Here is a 21717-nt window from a genome sequence, read left to right as displayed (position 1 = left end):
GCATGCAAAATGCCCTTGCACACAACTATGGGCGTTCAGCGCCAGATTGGTGCTTGTTCTGGGCGTTGAACGCCCATTTGTAGCCCATTTCTGGCGTTGAACGCCAGAACCATGCTTGTTCTGGGCGTTCAGCGCCAGCTCTTCTCCAAGGTGCATTTCTGGCGTTCAAACGCCCAGATGCTGCCCATTTCTGGCGTTCAGCGCCAGAACCATGCTCTGTTCTGGCGTTGAACGCCCAAAACATGCTTCTTACTGGCGTTTAAACGCCAGTAAGGTCTTCCTCCATGGTTTGATTTTTCTTCTGCTATTTTTGATTCTGTTTTCAATTTTTATATTTATTTTGTGACTCCACATGATCATGAACCTAATAAAACATGAAAAACAATAAAAATTAGATAAATAGACATTGGGTTGCCTCCCAACAAGCGCTTCTTTAATGTCAATAGCTTGACAGTGGGCTCTTATGGAGCCTCACAGATGTGCAGAGCTTTGTTGAGACCTCCCAACACCAAACTTAGAGTTTGACTGTGGGGGCTCTGGTTGACTCTGCAATGAGAGAAGCTTACTGTGCTTCCTCTCCATGGGTACAGAGAGAGATCCTTGAGTTTTAAACACAAGGTTGTCCTCATTTAATTGAAGGATCAATTCTCCTCTGTCCACATCAATCACAGCTCTTGCTGTGGCTAGGAAGGGTCTTCCAAGGATGATGAATTCATCCTCATCCTTCCCAGTATCTAGGACTATGAAATCAGCAGGGATGTAAAGGCCTTCAACCTTTACTAACACGTCCTCAACTTGTCCATAAGCCTGTTTTCTTGAATTGTCTGCCATCTCTAATGAGATTTTAGTGGCTTGCACCCCAAAAATTCCCAGTTTCTCTATTACAGAGAGGGGCATGAGGTTTATTTCTGAACCAAGGTCACACAGAGCCTTAAAGATCATGGTGCCTATGGTACAAGGTATTAAGAACTTTCCAGGATCCTGTTTCTTCTGAGGCAATGTCAGTTGATCCAGATCACTTAGTTCATTGGTGAACAAGGGAGGTTCATCTTCCCAAGTTTCAATACCAAATAATTTGGTATTCAGCTTCATGATTGCACCAAGGTACTTGGTAACTTGCTCTTCAGTAACATCCTCATTCTCTTCAGAAGAGGAATACTCATCAGAGCTCATGAATGGCATAAGGAGGTTTAATGGAATCTCTATGGTCTCTAGGTGAGCCTCAGATTCCTTTGGTTCCTCAGAGGGAAGCTCCTTATTGATCACTGGACGTCCCAGGAGGTCTTCCTCCTTGGGATTCACGTCCTCTCCTTCCTTTACAGGTTCGGCCATGGTGATCAATTCAATGGCCTTGCACTCTCCTTTTGGATTTTCTTCTGTATTGCTTGGGAGAGTACTAGGAGGAATTTCAGTGATCCTTTTACTCAGCTGGCCCACTTGTGCTTCCAAATTTATAATGGAGGATCTTGTTTCATTCATGAAACTCACAGTGGCCTTAGATAGATCAGAGACTAAGTTTGCTAGATTAGAAGTATTTTGTTCAGAGTTCTCTGTCAGTTGTTGAGTGGATGATGGAAAAGGTCTACTATTGTTAAACCTGTATCTTCCACCATTATTAAAGCCTTGTTGAGGCTTTTGTTGATCCTTCCATGAGAGATTTGGATGATTTCTCCATGATGGATTATAGGTGTTTCCATAAGGTTCACTTAAGTAATTCACCTCTGCTATTGCAGGGTTCTCAGGATCATAAGCTTCTTCTTCAGAAGATGCCTCTTGAGTACTGTTGGATGCAGCTTGCATTCCATTCAGACTCTGAGAAATCATATTGACTTGCTGAGTCAATATTTTATTCTGAGCCAATATGGCATTCAGAGTATCAATTTCAAGAACTCCCTTCTTCATAGGCGTCCCATTACTCACAGGATTCCTCTTAGAAGTGTACATGAACTGGTTATTAGCAACCATGTCAATGAGTTCTTGAGCTTCTGCAGGCATTTTCTTTAGGTGAATGGATCCACCTGCAGAAGTATCCAATGACATCTTTGATAGCTCAGATAAACCATCATAGAATATATCCAGGATGGTCCATTCTGAAAGCATGTCAGAAGGGCACTTTTTGGTCAGCTGCTTGTATCTTTCCCAAGCTTCATAGAGGGATTCACCTTCTTTCTATCTGAAGGTTTGAACATCTACTCTAAGCTTGCTCAGCTTTTGAGGAGGAAAGAACTTGGCTAAGAAAGCCGTGACCAGCTTGTCCCAAGAGTTCAGGCTATCTTTGGGTTTAGAGTCCAACCACACTCTAACTCTGTCTCTTACAGCAAAAGGGAAAAGCATGAGCCTGTAGACTTCAGGATCTACTCCATTAGTCTTAACAGTATCACATATCTGCAAGAATTCAGTTAAGAACTGAAAAGGATCTTCAGATGGAAGTCCATGAAACTTGCAGTTCTGCTGCATCAGAGAAACTAGCTGAGGTTTCAGCTCAAAGTTATTTGCTCCAATAGCAGGAATGGAGATGCTTCTTCCATGTAAATTGGAATTAGGTGCAGTAAAGTCACCAAGCATTCTCCTTGCATTATTGTTGTTGGGTTCGGCTACCATCTCCTTTACTTGTTCGAAATTTTCAATAAGGTTGTCTCTGGATTGTTGTAATTTAGCTTCTCTTAGTTTCCTCTTCAGAGTCCTTTTAGGTTCTGGATCAGCTTCAACAAGAATGCCTTTTTTCTTGTTCCTGCTCATAAGAAAGAGAAGAGAACAAGAAAGGAAGAGGAATCCTCTATGTCACAGTAAAGAGGTTCCTTATAGTTAGTAGAAGAAGAAAAGGAATAGGGGTGAAGAAGAATGAAGAATCCAAACACAAGGGTAAGGATAGGAGCAGTGATGTGAGATGAAGAGGGGTGTTAGTAGATGAATAAATAATTAGAAGGAGATGAGGGAGAAGGATTTTCGAAAATAATTTTTGAAAAAGAGTTAGTGATTTTCGAAAATAATTTTTGAAAAGTGTTAGTAATTTTTGAAAATTAAAATAAAAAATAAAAATAATTAGTTAATTAAAAAGAAATTTTGAAAAAGAGGGAAGATATTTTCGAAAATTAGAGAGAGAGAGTTAGTTAGGTAGTTTTGAAAAAGATAAGAAACAAACAAAAAGTTAGTTAGTTAGTCGAAGCAAATTTTGAAAAGATAAGAAGTTAGGAAGTTAGAAAAGATATTTTGAAATCAAATTTTTGAAAAAGATAAGATAAGAAGATATTTTTGAAAAGATATGATTGAAATTAGTTTTTGAAAAAAAAGATTTGATTTTTAAAATCACAATTAATGACTTGATTCACAAGAAATCACAAGATATGATTCTAGAACTCAAAGTTTGAATCTTTCTTAACAAGCAAGTAACAAACTTGAAATTTTTGAATCAAAACATTAATTGATGATGTTATTTTCGAAAATTATGAGATAAAATTAAGAAAAATATTTTTGAAAAATATTTTTGAAATTTTCGAAAATAACTAAGAAAAATGAAAAAGATTTAATTTTTGAAAAAGATAAGATTTTTAAATTGAAAATTTGATTTGACTCATAAAAACAACTAGATTTTTAAAAATTTTTGAAAAAGTCAACTCAAATTTTTGAATTTTTGAGAGAAAAGAGGGAAAATATTTTTTTGATTTTTAAATTTTTAATGATAAGAGAGAAAAACACTAAAAATGCTCAATGCATGGAAATTTTAGATCAAAATATGTGATGAATGCAAGAACACTATGAATGTCAAGATGAACACCAAGAACACTTTGAATGTCAAGATGAACATCAAGAACATGTTTTTGAAAAATTTTTAATGCAAAGAAAACATGCAAGACACCAAACTTAGAAATCTTTCATGTTTAGACTCTATGGATGCAAAAATGCACATGTAAAACAAGAAAAGATGCAAAGCAAGAAAATATCATGATCAAACAAGAAGACTTACCAAGAACAACTTGAAGATCATGAAGAACACCATGAATGCATGAATTTTCGAAAAATGCAAAATGAATATGCAATTGACACCAAACTTATAACATGACACATGACTCAAACAAGAAACATGAAAAATATTTTTGATTTTTATGATTTTATGAAATTTTTTGTATTTTCTTTTAATTTTTTCGAAAATCATTTTGAAAAAGAAAAATAAGGATTCCAAAATTTTTAATATGAATTCCAGGAATCTTATGCTCTTTAGTCTAAAGCTCCAATCAAAGGGTCAGGCATGGCTTAATAGCCAGCCAAGCTTTAGTATGTAACTCAGACATGACACGCCTGACATGCCCTACAGAGGAATTAGACATGGCTTTACAGCCAGCCGGGCTTCAACATGCTTCTTGAAATACTAGAATTCATTCTTAAAAATTCTGAAGAAAAATATATTTTTGAAAACATTTTTATTTTTAAAAAAAAAAATTTTTTCGAAAACAAAGGAGAAATTTTTTGAAAGATTTTTTTGAAAAATTTTTGAAAACTTTTTGAAAAGAAAACGAAAAGAAAGTTACCCAATCTGAGCAACAAGATGAACCGTCAGTTGTCCAAACTCGAACAATCCCCGGCAACGGCGCCAAAAACTTGGTGCACGAAATTGTGATCTCTGGTAATGGCTCCAAAAACTTGGTGCTCTAATCTCAATTCATAATTTGTCACAACTTCGATACAACTAACCAGCAAGTGCACTGGGTCGTCCAAGTAATAAACCTTACGTGAGTAAGGGTCGATCCCACGGAGATTGTTAGTATGAAGCAAGCTATGGTCACCTTGTAAATCTCAGTCAGGCGGATATAAAATAGTTATGGAGTTTTCAAAAATAAATAATAAACTAAGGATAGAAATACTTATGTAAATCATTGGTAAGAATTTCAGATAAGCGTATAGAGATGCTTTCGTTCCTCTGAACTTCTGCTTTCCTGCTGCCTTCATCCAATCAATCCGACTCCTTTCCATGGCTGGCTTTATGCAAGGGTATCACCGTTGTCAATGGCTACATCCCATCCTCTTGTGAAAATGGTCCAAATGCTCTGTCACAGCACGGCTAATCATCTGAGGTTCTCGATCATGCTGGAATAGGATTCACCCTCCTTTTGCGTCTGTCACTACGCCCAGCACTCGCGAGTTTGAAGCTCGTCACAGTCATTCAATCCCAGAATCCTACTCAGAATACCACAGACAAGGTTTAGACCTTCCGGATTCTCATGAATGCCGCCATCAATCTAGCTTACACCACGAAGATTCTGATTAAGAGATCTAAGAGATAATCATTCAATCGAAGGTAGAACGGAAGTGGTTGTCAGGCACACGTTCATGGGGAATGATGATGATTGTCACGTTCATCACATTCAGGTTGAAGTGCGAATGAATATCTTAGAAGCGGAATAAGTTTAATTGAATAGAAAATAGTAGTACTTTGCATTAATCTTTGAGGAACAGCAGAGCTCCACACCTTAATCTATGGAGTGTAGAAACTCTACCGTTGAAAATACATAAGTGAAAGGTCCAGGCATGGCCAAATGGCCAGCCCCCAAAACATGATCTAAGATAGCATACAACTGATCAAAGATATCTAATACAATAGTAAGAAGTCCTATTTATAATAAATTAGCTACTAGGGTTTACAGAAGTAAGTAATTGATGCATAAATCCACTTCCGGGGCCCACTTGGTGTGTGCTTGGGCTGAGCTTAAAGTCTACACGTGGAGAGGTCATTCTTGGAGTTGAACGCCAGCTTTTGTGCCAGTTTGGGCGTTGAACTCCACTTTTCAACTTGTTTCTGGCGCTGGACGCCAGAATTGGGCAGAGAGTTGGCGTTGAACGCCAGTTTTCGTCATCTAAACTCGGACAAAGTATAAACTATCATATATTTCTGGAAAGCCCTGGATGTCTACTTTCCAACGCAATTGGAAGCGCGCCATTTTGAGTTCTGTAGCTCCAGAAAATCCACTTTGAGTGCAGGGAGGTTAGAATCCAACAGCATCAGCAGTCCTTCTTCAACCTCTGAATCTGATTTTTGCTCAAGTCCCTCAATTTCAGCCAGAAAATACCTGAAATCACAGAAAAACACACAAACTTATAGTAAAGTCCAGAAATGTGAATTTAGCATAAAAACTAATGAAAACATCCATAAAAGTAACTAGATTCTACTAAAAACATACTAAAAACAATGCCAAAAAGCGTATAAATTATCCGCTCATCAGGGGGCAAGGAATTCGATTCCCTAGCCTCTCAGGACCAGTGGGTCCCACAGAATCTCCACCTACCCCACCTACCTCACCCTCTATCTCTCCCTCTTTCTTCTTCTTCTACTCTGTTCTTCCCTTTTTGTTCTTATTTGCTCGAGGACGAGCAAAGTTCTTAAGTTTGGTGTTGCAAAAGCTTTGCTTTTTTACTTCTACCATCCCTAAGTATGGCACCAAAGACTGGTGAAAAGCTCAAGAAAGAGGAAGGGAAAGACACTTGCCTCCCCTTCCCTTACCTCATATGTCACTTATGCAATTCAGCTAGAATTATCATAGAAGGAGACATTCCCATTGAGGAGGACAAGCCCATCACTAAAAGAAGGATGGAGCATGTTAGAGAGCCTACACATGCACCTCAACAAGAGCATGTGGAGCCACCTCAACAAGAGATCCCTGAGATGCCTTAAGGGATGTACTTTCCTCCCCAAAACTATTATGATCAACTTAACACCTCAATAGGGGAGCTAACTTCAAATGTGGAGCAACTGAGGGTGGAGCATCAAGACCACGCCACTATCCTCCATGAAATAAGGGAAGAACAACAGAGTCAATAAAGAGACATAGAGTAGCTTAAACGCTCCATTGGATTCACTAGAGGGATTAGTAGCCGCCGTTACTAAGGTGGTCTCGTTCCCTTAGTCACCTTGCCTAAGTTATTTTTCTCTGTTTTCCATTAGGCGTTATATCTTATTGTTTATTTTTAGTGCATGATCATCTTTATTTATGTCTTAAAGCTATAAATTATTCCAAGCATCTCTCACCATACTTAAAAGAAAAATTTTATTTGAAAGAGAAAAGGGAGATACTTGAATTTCGAGTTATATCATAAGAATAGTTCAATTATCTTGATGTGGTGGCATTACTTTTACTTTCTGAATGTATGAATAAATAGTGCATATTTGATGTTGGAGTTAAGAATGTTGGATCTTGAAAGAATGATAAAAAAGAAGTATTATTGGTAATCTGAAAAATCCAAAAAGATTAATTCTTGAAGCAAGAAAAAGCAGCAAAAAAGCAAAAAAAGCAATAAAAGAAAAAAAAATATATAAATGCGAAAAAAAGCAAAAGAAAAAGAAAAAGCCAATATATCTTTAAACTAAAAGGCAAGAGCAAGGGTCCAAGGCTTTGAGCATCAATAGTTATGAGGGCCTAAAAGAAACAAAATATTGGCCTAAACAGTTCAAATGAGCTGCTTCCCTAATTATATGCTTATGGTGTGAAGGTGTCAAGTGAAAAGCTTAAGGCTGAGCAGTTAAAGTCATGATCCAAAGAAAAAAGAGTGTGCTTAAGAACTCTGGACACCACTGGCTGGGAATTCTAGCAAAGCTAAATCACAATCCTAAAGGGTTCACCCAGTTAAGTGTTTGTGGCGTTTATGTATCCGGTGGTAATATTGGAAACCAAAGCGCTTAGGGTCATGGCCAAGACTCAAAAGAAGCTGTGTTCAAGAATAAAAAAGAACTAAACTAGGAGAGTTAATAATATCATCTGAATTCTGAGTTCCTAAAGATGCCAATTATTTTGAGCTTCAAAGGAAAGTAAGATGCCAAAACTATTCAGAAGTGAATAGCCACTAGTCCCGCTCATCTAATTGAAACTGAGTGTTATTGAAAACTCTGAGATTTATTGTATCCTTCTCTTCTTTATAATCCTACTTTGTTTTTGGTTGCTTGGGGACAAGCAACAGTTTAAGTTTGGTGTTCTGATGAGCGGATATTTTATACACTTTTTGGCATCATTTTCATATAGTTTTTGTTATGTTTTGTTTAAGTTTTACTATATTTTCATAGGTTTTAGTGTAAAATTCATATTTTTGGATTCTACTTTGAGTTTGTATGTTTTATGATGATTTCAAGTATTTTCTAGCTGAAATTGAGGAGCTTTGGAAAAGTCTGAGTCAGAGACAGAGAAAGGACTACAAATGCTGTTGGATTCTAACCTCTGTGCACTCGAAGGAGCATTTTTGGAGCTACAAAAGTCCAAATGGCGCGCTCTTAACGGAATTGGAAAGTTAACATCCAGGACTTTCCAGAAATATATAATAGTCTATACTTTGCTCTGGAAATGAAGGTCCAAAACTGGCGTTCAACGCCAGCACTTCAACCTCTTCCTGGCGTTGGACGCCCAAAAGGGAGCAGCTGGCGTCCAACACCCAAAAAAGAGTCCAAAGCTGGCGTTCAATGCCCAAAAAGGGTACTAGCTCGTGGAGTCACCCTTAGCTCAGCCCAAACACTCACCTAGTAGGCCCAAGAAGTGGATTTTCGCACTACAAGACTAGTCTATCTTATTTCTGTAATCCTTAGTTATTATATTAGTATATATTAGAGAAGATCACCCATGTTTAGGATCTTCTACCTCATCTTCTTCCCCCACTTTACTTTCGAACATTACTTTTCTGTATAATATGAGTCACTGACCTCCTAGGTTAAGGTTAGGAGCTCTACTGATTCTTATGGATTAATAATATCACTATTTTATTTTCAATCTATGCTTGATTTCATTCTAAGATGTATCTTCGTTCTTCATCCTAATGAATTGGGAGTGTAACTTGACCATCATCCCTATTTCACATGGGTTCTTGCGAGTCCTTGACGGGATAGTACTAAACCACAAGCTTGATTATACATCTCTTAGATGACTAATCCACGACTTCGTTGGGTACTTGGTGACATCAGTGCAGCCGAGGTGCGGGGCGATTAGGGCCTTTGTGGTATAGGCTAGAACCAGGATGCAACATTCTCTGATCCAGAAGATCCGACCTTGTCTGTGGCGCTTTGAGTAGGATCACTGATGAGCGGATAATTTATACGCTTTTTGGCATTGTTTTTAGTATGTTTTTAGTAGGATCTAGTTACTTTTAGGGATGTTTTCATTAGTTTTTATGTTAAATTCACATTTCTGGACTTTACTATGAGTTTGTGTGTTTTTCTGTGATTTCAGGTATTTTTTGGCTGAAATTGAGGGACTTGAGCAGAAATCAGATTCAGAGGTTGAAGAAGGACTGCTGATGCTGTTGGATTCTGACCTCCCTGCACTCAAAGTGGATTTTATGGAGCTACAGAACTCCAAATGGCGCGCTTCCAATTGCGTTGGAAAGTAGACATCCAGGGCTTTCCAGCAATATATAATAGTCCATACTTTGGTCAAGAATAGATGACGTAAACTGGCGTTCAATGCCAGCTTTCTGCCCAAATCTGGCGTCCAGCGCCAGAAAAGGAGCCAAAACCAGAGTTGAACGCCCAAACTGGCACAAAAACTGGCATTCAACTCCAAGAAGGACCTCTACACGTGCAACACTCAAGCTCAGCCCAAGCACACACCAAGTGGGCCCCGAAAGTGGATTTATGCATCAATTACTTACTTTTGTAAACCCTAGTAGCTAGTTTATTATAAATAGGACCTTTTACTATTGTATTAGGCATCTTTGATCAGTTGTATGCTATCTTAGATCATGTTTGAGGGCTGGCCTCTCGGCCATGCCTGGACTTTCACTTATGTATTTTTAACGGTAGAGTTTCTGCACTCCATAGATTAAGGTGTGGAGCTCTGCTGTTCCTCAAAGATTAATGCAAAGTACTACTGTCTTCTATTCAATTCATCTTGTTTCGCTTCTAAGATATTCATTCGTACTTCAATCTGAATGTGATGAACGTGACAATCATCATCATTCCCTATGAACGCGTGCCTGACAACCACTTCCGTTCTACCTTCGACTGAATGAGTATCTCTTAGATCTCTTAATCGGAATCTTCGTGGCGTAAGCTAGAATGATGGCGGCATTCAAGAGAATCCAGAAGGTCTAAACCTTGTCTGTGGTATTCCGAGTAGGATTCAATGACTGAATGACTGTGACGAGTTCCAAACTCGCGATTGCCGGGCGTAGTGACAGACGCAAAAGGATAGTAAATCCTATTCCAACATGATCGAGAACCGACAGATGAATAGCCGTGCCGTGACAGGGTGCGTTGACCATTTTCACTGAGAGGATAAGATGAAGCCATTGACAAGGGTGATGCCTCCAGACGATTAGCCGTGCCGTGACAGGGCATTTGGATCATTTTCCCGAGAGAAGACCGAAAGTAGCCATTGACAATGGTGATGTATCACATAAAGCCAGCCATGGAAAGGAGTAAGACTGACTGGATGAAGATATCAGGAAAGCAGAGGTTCAGAGGAATGAAAGCATCTCCATTCGCTTATCTGAAATTCTCACCAATGAATTACATAAGTATTTCTATCCCTATTTTATTAATTAATTTCGAAAACTCCATAACCATTTGATATCCACCTGACTGAGATTTACAAGGTGACCATAGCTTGCTTCATACCGACAATCTCTGTGGGATTCGACCCTTACTCACGTAAGGTATTACTTGGACGACCCAGTGCACTTGCTGGTTAGTTGTGCGAAGTTGTGAACCATGGTATTGGCATCATGTTTTTGGCGCCATTACCAGGGAAAGAAAGAGCGATGAATTTTACATAATTAAAGTGTAATCACAATTTCTGTGCACCAAGTTTTTGGCGCTGTTGCCGGGGATTGTTCGAGTATGGACAACTGACGGTTCATCCTGTTGCTCAGATTAGGTAATTTTCTTTTTATTTTGTTTTCAAAAATATTTCTAAAATTTTCTCACCTGTTTTCGAAAAAAAAAATTTTTATTATTCAAAATTTTTAAGAATGAATTCTAGTGTTTCATGAAGCATGTGAAGCCTGGCTGGCTGTAAAGCCATGTCTAAATTCTTTTGGACTGAGGCTTCCAAACCATCAGCATAGAGGCAAGTTACTTCGATAAGTAATGAGCAGTATATTCTCTTATGTTACATGCTAAACCTTGGCTGGCCATTGGCCATGTCTAGTGTTTTGGACCGGAGCTTTCATTGAAAGCTTGGCTGGCTAGTGAGCCATGTCTAATTCCTGGACTGAAGCTTTAGACTAAGAATGTAAGATTCCTGGAATTCATATTAAAAATTTTGGAATCCTTATTTTTGTTTTTCATAATAATTTTCGAAAAAAAAAATCCAAAAAAATTAGAAAATCATAAAAATCAAAAATATTTTTCTGTTTCTTGTTTGAGTCTTGAGTCATGTTATAAGTTTGGTGTCAATTGCATGTGCATCTTACATTTTTCGAAAATTTCATGCATTCATAGTGTTCTTCATGATCTTCAAGTTGTTCTTGGTAAGTCTTCTTGTTTGATCTTGATGATTTTTTGTTTTGTGTTGTTTGGTGTTTTTCATATGCATTCTTGAATTCTTAGTGTCTAAGCATTAAAGAATTCTAAGTTTGGTGTCTTGCATGTTTTCTTTGCATTAAAAATTTTTCAAAAATGAGTTCTTGATGTTCATCTTGGTCTTCATAGTGTTCTTGGTGTTCATCTTGACATTCATAGCATTCTTGCATGCATCACATGTTTTGATCTAAAATTCTCATGCATTGCATCATTTTTCTTGTTTTTCTCTCTCATTATTAAAAATTCAAAAATCAAAAAAATATCTTTCCCTTTTTCTCTCTTAAAATTTCGAAAATTAGATTTGACTTTTTCAAAAAATTTTAAAAATCTAGTTGTTTTTATGAATCAAATCAAATTTTCAATTTAAAAATCTCACCTTTTTCAAAATCTTTTTCAAAAATCAAATCTTTTTCAAATTTCTTAAGTTATTTTCGAAAATTCCAAAAATATTTTTCAAAAATCTTTTTCTTATTTTTATCAAATAATTTTCGAAAATAACAATAACAATTAATGTTTTGATTCAAAAATTTCAAGTTTGTTACTTGCTTGTTAAGAAAGATTCAAACTTTAAGTTATAGAATCATATCTTGTGATTTCTTGTGAATCAAGTCGTTAATTGTGATTTTAAAAATCAAATCTTTTTCAAAAACTAATTTCTATCATATCTTTTCAAAAATATCTTCTTATTTTATCTTTTTCAAAAATTTGATTTCAAAATATCTTTTCTAACTTCCTAACTTCTTATCTTTTCAAAATTTGTTTCAACTAACTAACTAACTTTTTGTTTGTTTCTTATCTTTTTCAAAACTACCTAACTAACTCTCTCTCTCTCAATTTTCGAAAATATCTTCCCTCTTTTTCAAAAATTTTTTTTTTATTAACTAACTATTTTTATTTTTGATTTTAAAATTTTTCAAAAAAAAAATACTAACCTTTTTCAAAAACTATTTTCAAAAATCACTAACTCTTTTTCAAAATTTATTTTCGAAAATTCCTTCTCTCTCATCTCCTTCTATTTATTTATTCATTCACTAACATCTCATCTCAGATCTCTGCCCTCCTCACAGTTGTGTTTCTTTCTTTACATCACATTCTTTGTCTTCTTCTTTTCTTCTACTAACACAAGGACCTCTATACTGTGGTATAAAGGATCCATATTATTATTATTTTTTCTGTGCCTTCTTCTTTGTCATATGAGCAGGAGCAAGGACAAGAATATTCTTGTTGAAGCAGATCCAGAACCTGAAAGGACTCTGAAGAGAAAACTAAGAGAAGCTAAATTACAACAATCTAGAGATAACCTTTCAGAAATTTTCGAACAGGAAGAGGAGATGGCAGCCAAAAATAATAATAATGCAAGGAGGATGCTTGGTGACTTTACTGCACCTAATTCCAATTTACATGGAAGAAGCATCTCCATTCCTGCCATTGGAGCAAACAACTTTGAGCTGAAACCTCAATTAGTTTCTCTGATGCAGCAAAATTGCAAGTTTCATGGACTTCAATCTGAAGATCCTTTTCAGTTCTTAACTGAATTCTTGCAGATCTGTGATACTGTTAAGACTAATGGAGTAGATCCTGAAGTCTACAGGCTCATGCTTTTCCCTTTTGCTGTAAGAGACAGAGCTAGAGTGTGGTTGGACTCTCAACCCAGAGATAGCCTGAACTCTTGGGATAAGCTGGTCACGGCTTTCTTAGCCAAGTTCTTTCCTCCTTAAAAGTTGAGCAAGCTTAGAGTGGATGTTCAGACCTTCAGACAGAAGGAAGGTGAATCCCTCTATGAAGCTTGGGAAAGATACAAGCAGCTAACCAAAAAGTGTCCTTCTGACATGCTTTCAGAATGGACCATCCTGGATATATTCTATGATGGTTTATCTGAGCTATCAAAGATGTCATTGGATAATTCTGCAGGTGAATCCATTCACCTAAAGAAAACGCCTGCAGAAGCTCAAGAACTCATTGACATGGTTGCAAATAACCAGTTTATGTACACTTCTGAAAGGAATCCTGTGAATAATGGGACGCCTATGAAGAAGGGAGTTCTTGAGGTTGATACTCTGAATGCCATATTGGCTCAGAACAAAATATTGACTCAGCAAGTCAATATGATCTCTCAGAGTCTGAATGGAATGCAAGCTGCATCCAACAGTACTCAAGAGGCTTCTTATAAAGAAGAAGCTTATGATCCTGAGAACCCTGCAATAGCAGAGGTGAACCTTATGGAAAAACCTATAACTCATCATGGAGAAATCATCCAAATTTCTCATGGAAGGATCAAAAGCCTCAACAAGGCTTTAATAATGGTGGAAGAAACAAGTTTAACAATAATAAACCTTTTCCATCATCCATTCAGCAACAGACAGAGAACTTTGAACAAAATACTTCTAATTTAGCAAACTTAGTCTCTGATCTATCTAAGGCCACTGTGAGTTTCATGAATGAAACAAGGTCTTCCATTAGAAATTTGGAAGCACAAATGGGCCAGCTGAGTAAGAGGATCACTGAAATCCCTCCTAGTACTCTCCCAAGCAATACAGAAGAGAACCCAAAAGGAGAGTGCAAGGCCATTGACATAAGCACCATGGCCGAACCCAAAGAAGGAGAGGAGGACGTAAATCCCAAGGAGGAAGACCTCCTGGGACATCCAGTGACCAATAAGGAGCTTCCCTCTGAGGAACCAAAGGACTCTGAGGCTCATCTAGAGACCATAGAGATTCCATTGAACCTCCTTATGCCCTTCATGAGCTCTAATGAGTATTCCTCTTCTGAAGAGAATGAGGATGTTACTGAAGAGCAAACAGCCAAGTTTCTTGGTGCAATCATGAAGCTGAATGCCAAATTATTTGGCATTGATACTTGGGAAGTTGAACCTCCCTTGTTCATCAATGAACTAAGTGATCTGGATCAACTGACATTGCCTCAGAAGAGACAGGATCCTGGAAAGTTCACAATACCTTGTACCATAGGCACCATGATCTTTAAGGCTCTGTGTGACCTTGGTTCAGGAATAAACCTCATGCCCCTCTCTGTAATAGAGAAACTGGGAATCTATAGGGTGCAAGCTGCTAAAATCTCATTAGAGATGGCAGACAATTCAAGAAAATAGGCTTATGGACAAGTAGAGGACGTATTAGTAAAGGTTGAAGGCCTTTACATCCCTGCTGATTTCATAGTCTTGGATACTGGAAAGGAAGAGGATGAATCCATCATCCTAGAAAGACCTTTCCTAGCCACAGCAAGAGCTGTGATTGATGTGGATAGAGGAGAATTGATCCTTCAATTGAATGAGGACAACCTTGTGTTTACAACTCAAGGATCTCTCTCTGCATCCATGGAGAGGAAGCAGAAGAAGCTTCTCTCAAAGCAGAGTCAAACAAAGCCCCCACAGTCAAACTCTAAGTTTGGTGTTGGGAGGCCACAACCAAACTCTAAGTTTGGTGTTGAACTCCTATATCCAAACCCTAAGTTTGGTGTTGGAGAGTCTCAACAATACTCTGAACATCTGTGAGGCTCCATGAGAGCCCACTGTCAAGCTATTGACATTAAAGAAGCACTTGTTGGGAGGCAACCCAATTTTTATTTATCTAACTATATTTTTCTTAGTTATATGTCTTTGTAGGTTCATGATCATGAGGAGTCACAAAATAAATATAAAAATTAAAAACGGAATAAAAAAAAAGCAGAAGAAAAATCACACCCTGGAGGAAGCATCTGCCTGGCGTTCAACGCCAGAACAGAGCATGGTTCTGGTGCTGAACGCCCAGAACAAGCATGGTTCTGGCGTTCAACGCCAAAAATGGCAACAAATGGGCGTTGAACGCCCAAAATGGGCACCAACCTGGCGCTGAACGCCCAGAGTTGTGTGCAAAGGCATTTTACATGCCTAATTGGTGCAGGGATGCAAATCCTTGACACCTCAGGATCTGTGGATCCCACAGGATCACCTCAGGATCTGTGGACCCCACAGGATTCCCACCTACCTCCACTCACTTCTTCTCACCACTCTCTTTCACACAACCCCATAAACACTCTTCCCCAAAAACCCTTCACCAATCACCTCAATCTCTCTTCCCCATCACCTCTTCACCACTCACATCCATCCACTCTCCCCCATAAACCTACCTTATAAACTCCACCTACCTTCAAAATTCAAAACCAATTTCCCACCCAAACCCACCAATATGGCCGAAACCTTCCCCCCTCTCTTCCCTATATAAAGCCCTCCATTCTTCATCAAATTCACACAACACACCCCTCTACACCCTTCTTGGCCGAAACACTTCCCACCCTCCCTCTCCTATATTTCTTCTTCTTCATCTTCTATTCTTTCTTTTATTGCTCGAGGGCGAGCAAAATTCTAAGTTTGGTGTGGTAAAAGCATAAGCTTTTTGTTTTTCCATTACCATTGATGGCACCTAAGACCGGAGAATCTTCTAGAAAGGGGAAAGGGAAGATAAAAGCTTCCACATCCGAGTCATGGGAGATGGAAAGATTCATCTCCAAAGCCCATCAAGACCACTTCTAAGATGTTGTGGCCAAGAAGAAGGTGATCCCTGAGGTCCCTTTCAAACTCAAAAGAAATGAGTATCCGGAGATCCGACATGAAATTCAAAGAAAAGGTTGGGAAGTTCTAACAAATCCCATCCAACAAGTCGGCATCCTAATGGTTCAAGAGTTCTATGCTAATGCATGGATCACCAAGAACCATGATCAAAGTAAGAACCCGGATCCAAAGAACTATGTTACAATGGTTCAGGGGAAATACTTGGATTTTAGTCCGGAAAATGTGAGGTTGGCGTTCAACTTGCCAAACATGGAAGAGAACGCACGCCCCTACACAAGGAGAGTCAACTTTGATCAAAGGTTGGACCAAGTCCTTATGGACATATGTGTAGAAGGAGCTCAATGGAAGATTGACTCCAAAGGCAAGCCGGTTCAACTAAGAAGATTGGACCTCAAGCCTGTAGCTAAAGGATGGTTGGAGTTCATTCAATGCTCAATCATTCCCACTAGCAACCGGTCTGAAGTCACTATAGACCGGGCCATCATGATCCATAGCATCATGATTGGAGAAGAGGTGGAAGTTCATGAGATTATACCTCAAGAACTCTACAAGGTGGCTGACAAGTCCTCCACTATGGCAAGGTTAGCCTTTCCTCACCTCATTTGCCACCTATGCAATTCGGCTGGGATTGACATAGAGGGAGATATCCTCATTAAAGAGGACAAGCCCATCACTAAGAAGAAGATGGAGCAAGCAAGAGAGCCCATTCATGGAGCTCAAGAGGCGCAAGAAGCTCATTACCATGAGATCCCGGAGATACCTCAAATGCACTTTCTTCCACAAAATTATTGGGAGCAAATCAACACCTCCCTAGGAGAATTGAGTTCCAATATGGGACAACTAAGGGTGGAACATCAAGAGCACTCCATCATGCTTCATGAAGTAAGAGAAGATCAAAAAGCAATGAGGGAGGAGCAACAAAGACAAGGAAGAGACATAGAAGAGCTCAAGGACATCATTGGTTCCTCAAGAAGGAAACGCCACCATCACTAAGGTGGATTCATTCCTTGTTCTTAATTCTTCTGTTTTTTCGTTTTCTATGTTATGTGCCTATCTATGTTTGTGTCTTCATTACATGATCATTAGTAGTTAGTAACTTTGTCTTAAAGTTATGAATGTCCTATGAATCCATCACCTCTCTTAAATAAAAACTGTTTTAATTCAAAAGAACAAGAAGTACATGAGTTTTGAATTTATCCTTGAACTTAGTTTAATTATATTGATGTGGTGACAATGCTTCTTGTTTTCTGAATGTATGCTTGAACAGTGCATATGTCTTTTGAAGTTGTTGTTTAAGAATGTTAAATATGTTGGCTCTTGAAAGAATGATGACTAGGAGACATGTTATTTGATAATCTGAAAAATTATAAAAATGATTCTTGAAGCAAGAAAAAGCAGCAAAAAAAAAAGCTTGCAGAAAAAAAATAGGCGAAAAAAAAAGAAAAAAAATTAAGAAAAAGAAAAAGCAAGCAGAAAAAGCCAATAACCCTTAAAACCAAAAGGCAAGGGCAAATAAAAAGGATCCCAAGGCTTTGAGCATCAGTGGATAGGAGGGCCTAAAGGAATAAAATCCTGGTCTAAGCGGCTAAACCAGGCTGTCCCTAACCATGTGCTTGTGGCGTGTAGGTGTCAAGTGAAAACTTGAGACTGAGCGGTTAAAGTCAAGGTCCAAAGCAAAAAAAAAGAGTGTGCTTAAGAACCCTGGACACCTCTAATTGGGGACTTTAGCAAAGCTGAGTCACAATCTGAAAAGGTTCACCCAATTATGTGTCTGTGGCATTTATGTATCCGGTGGTAATATTGGAAAACAAAGTGCTTAGGGCCACGGCCAAGACTCATAAAATAGCTATGTTCAAGAATCATCGTACTGAACTAGGAGAGTCAATAACACTATCTGAACTCTGAGTTCCTATAGATGCCAATCATTCTGAACCTCAATGGATAGAGTGAGATGCCAAAACTATTCAAGAGGCAAAAAGCTATAAGTCCCGCTCATTTGATTGGAGCTATGTTTCATTGATAGTTTGGAATTTATAGTATATTCTCTTCTTTTTATCCTATTCGATTTTCAGTTGCTTGGGGACAAGCAACAATTTAAGTTTGGTGTTGTGATGAGCGGATAATTTATACGCTTTTTGGCATTGTTTTTAGTATGTTTTTAGTAGGATCTAGTTACTTTTAGGGATGTTTTCATTAGTTTTTATGCTAAATTCACATTTCTAGACTTTACTATGAGTTTGTGTGTTTTTCTGTGATTTTAGGTATTTTCTGGCTGAAATTGAGGGACTTGAGCAGAAATCAGATTCAGAGGTTGAAGAAGGACTGCTGATGCTGTTGGATTCTGACCTCCCTGCATTCAAAGTGGATTTTCTGGAGCTACAGAACTCGAAATGGCGCGCTTCCAATTGCGTTGGAAAGTATACGTCCAGGGCTTTCCAGAAATATATAATAGTCCATACTTTGGCCAAGAATAGATGATGTAAACTGGTGTTCAACGCCAGCTTTCTGCCTAAATCTGGCGTCCAGCGCCAAAAAAGGAGCCAAAACCAGAGTTGAACGCCCAAACTGGCACAAAAACTGGCGTTCAACTCCAAGAAGGACCTCTACACGTGCAACACTCAAGCTCAGCCCAAGCACACACCAAGTGAGCCCCGGAAGTGGATTTATGCATCAATTACTTACTTCTGTAAACCCTAGTAGCTAGTTTATTATAAATAGGACCTTTTACTATTGTATTAGGCATCTTTGATCAGTTGTATGCTATCTTAGATCACGTTTGAGGGCTGGCCTCTCGGCCATGCCTGGACTTTCACTTATATATTTTTAACGGTAGAGTTTCTGCACTCCATAGATTAAGGTGTGGAGCTCTGCTGTTCCTCAAAGATTAATGCAAAGTACTTCTGTCTTCTATTCAATTCATCTTGTTTCGCTTCTAAGATATTCATTCGTACTTCAATCTGAATGTGATGAACGTGACAATCATCATCATTCCCTATGAACGCGTGCCTGACAACCACTTCCGTTCTACCTTCGACTGAATGAGTATCTCTTAGATCTCTTAATCGGAATCTTCGTGGCATAAGCTAGAATGATGGCGGCATTCAAGAGAATCCGGAAGGTCTAAACCTTGTCTGTGGTATTCCGAGTAGGATTCAATGACTGAATGACTGTGACGAGCTCCAAACTCGCGATTGTCGGGCGTAGTGACAGACGCAAAAGGATAGTAAATCCTATTCCAGCATGATCGAGAACCGACAGATGAATAGCCGTGCCGTGACAGGGTGCGTTGACCATTTTCACTGAGAGGATAAGATGAAGCCATTGACAAGGGTGATGCCTCCAGACGATTAGCCGTGCCGTGACAGGGCATTTGGATCATTTTCCCGAGAGAAGACCGAAAGTAGCCATTGACAATGGTGATGTATCACATAAAGCCAGCCATGGAAAGGAGTAAGACTGACTGGATGAAGATAGCAGGAAAGCAGAGGTTCAGAGGAACGAAAGCATCTCCATTCGCTTATCTGAAATTCTCACCAATGAATTACATAAGTATTTCTATCCCTATTTTATTAATTAATTTCGAAAACTCCATAACCATTTGATATCCACCTGACTGAGATTTACAAGGTGACCATAGCTTGCTTCATACCGACAATCTCCGTGGGATTCGACCCTTACTCACGTAAGGTATTACTTGGACGACCCAGTGCACTTGCTGGTTAGTTGTGCGAAGTTGTGAACCATGGTATTGGCATCATGTTTTTGGCGCCATTACCAGGGAAAGAAAGAGCGATGAATTTTACATAATTAAAGTGTAATCACAATTTCTGCGCACCAATCACCAAGGGAATGGATTGCTAGAGCTTCACCCCGTTTAGATTGGATGACCGCTGGCCCGGCGTTTGATCTGAAGTAGAGGAGATTAATGAGACCCGGTGTTAATCATTTACAGCCTGCCATGGAATGAATTAATCAGAAGTTGGAGTAGATGGTGAGAAAATTTGATCCATAAGGAAGAAGCATCTCTGAAACCTCAACCGTTTTCTCATCACTGATTTCACATCTATCTAGTAACGTTCTATTTATTTATTCTGTTTTATGTGTTTTTTGTGACAACTATATTTTCTATCCGCCTGACTAAAATCTACAAGGTAGCCATTGCTTGTTCAAACCAATAATATCTGTGGGATCGACCCTCACTCATCTGAGGTATTACTTGGACAACCCGGTGCACTTGTCAGTCTATCTGTGCGAATATTGCGGAGTCAATTTTGTGCACCAATTTCTCATAGGGGTAATTTTGTCCCCTTTTTCATTATTTCTTTTCCTTTTCTTTTCTTTTCTTTTTTTTTAAATATAAAATATATAACAAAATATCAATACGTATGGTTTCTATAATATTACATGAGTATACACCTAAATTTCCAAGATTTCCCAACAAGAATTAAAACACACATTTTCATGTTCCCAAATCTTCCCCACACTTAGTTGACATACACACTCACTATCCTAAGCTAACCAAAGATTCAAATAGGAAGATTAATTATTTTCCGCTTAAGGTTAGTGATGTGGCAATATAAAGAACAAAAGGAGACTATAAAGGCTCAAAGTGGCAAACAAAGATAAATGAAATGGTAGGCTATTTGGGTTAAGTGAGCTATAAAGAAGTGAAGATCTCAATCACAAATATATATTAAACAATGGATATATAGAAATAAACAAACCGAAGATTACAATCATAGAGAAGAGCAACACACAAGAATGAAATAAGTGGTCAAATGATGTAACCACACAATAAAGCCCAAAAACTCACAAATTGTATATTCTTTAACTCAAAAACCATATTCCACAATGTATAAATCATGCAAGTTTCAACGAAAATTTTTAACTCAATTTAATTTGAATTTCAATGCCCTAAATAAAAAGTAAGTTTTTTGAAAATTTTATTAAATTGACTAGCATTTATTTTATATATATGTATATATAATGTGATTGGATGGAAAAAGTCAAAAATCCTAAGTTTAATTCCTAATTTCAATCAAACCAAAATAGCAAGTGTATAAGAAATTAACTTAGCGCAATCATCACATCATCCAAATCACAATCATAACTAAAAGCTAAAAACATATGTGAAAGCCAAAATTAAAAGATGTAAAAATATGCATCACTACAATATAATACTAGGTTATGTACAAGCAAAATTGAAAGATGCAATAAACTAAGTAAGTAAAAAAAGTAATAAACTAAGTAAAAAAGTTTTCAAAAGGATAAAATATGTACAAAGCAACTAAAAAGCTAAGCTAAAAGTGTTCAAAAATGAGATTTTTCACCCAAAATGCACTGCTAAAGTTGGACGACCTCCCCACACTTAAAATGTAGCACCGTCCTTGGTGCTCAAGATCATGTGGAGTGGAAGAAGTCATCACTGTCGTCACCTCCACCGTCATCTGGTGGGTCAGGTGATAGAGTGGCTGCAAGAACGATGGTGGTGCTGAAAAAGAGAGAACTAATCCACAAAATAGCATATATATGAAATGAACAGATAATGTAAATTTGAATGGAAGTATACATGAGATTCAAGCCAAAAGTAAACAGAAGCAACTTCCAATCAAATTAAGTAATCTAAGATAACTAACTTGCTTGTTTATCAAAGGTAAAGAGA

General features: G+C 38.1%; 2 non-coding genes across 2 annotated transcripts; one reads left to right on the top strand and one right to left on the bottom strand.

Annotated features, from left to right (window-relative positions):
* Positions 1-2094: 2094 nt before the first annotated feature.
* LOC112725667 (small nucleolar RNA R71) lies at positions 2095-2202 on the top strand. The gene has a single exon (XR_003164759.1). It is a non-coding gene; the product is annotated as a small nucleolar RNA R71 (small nucleolar RNA).
* An 11016-nt stretch (positions 2203-13218) lies between these two features.
* Positions 13219-13326, bottom strand: LOC112725435 (small nucleolar RNA R71). The gene has a single exon (XR_003164545.1). It is a non-coding gene; the product is annotated as a small nucleolar RNA R71 (small nucleolar RNA).
* Between the last annotated feature and the right edge of the window lie 8391 nt (positions 13327-21717).

The sequence above is a fragment of the Arachis hypogaea genome, chromosome 11 (genome assembly GCF_003086295.3).
Source record: "Arachis hypogaea cultivar Tifrunner chromosome 11, arahy.Tifrunner.gnm2.J5K5, whole genome shotgun sequence".
NCBI lineage: Eukaryota > Viridiplantae > Streptophyta > Magnoliopsida > Fabales > Fabaceae > Arachis > Arachis hypogaea.
This window is presented reverse-complemented; position numbering and strand designations above follow the sequence as displayed.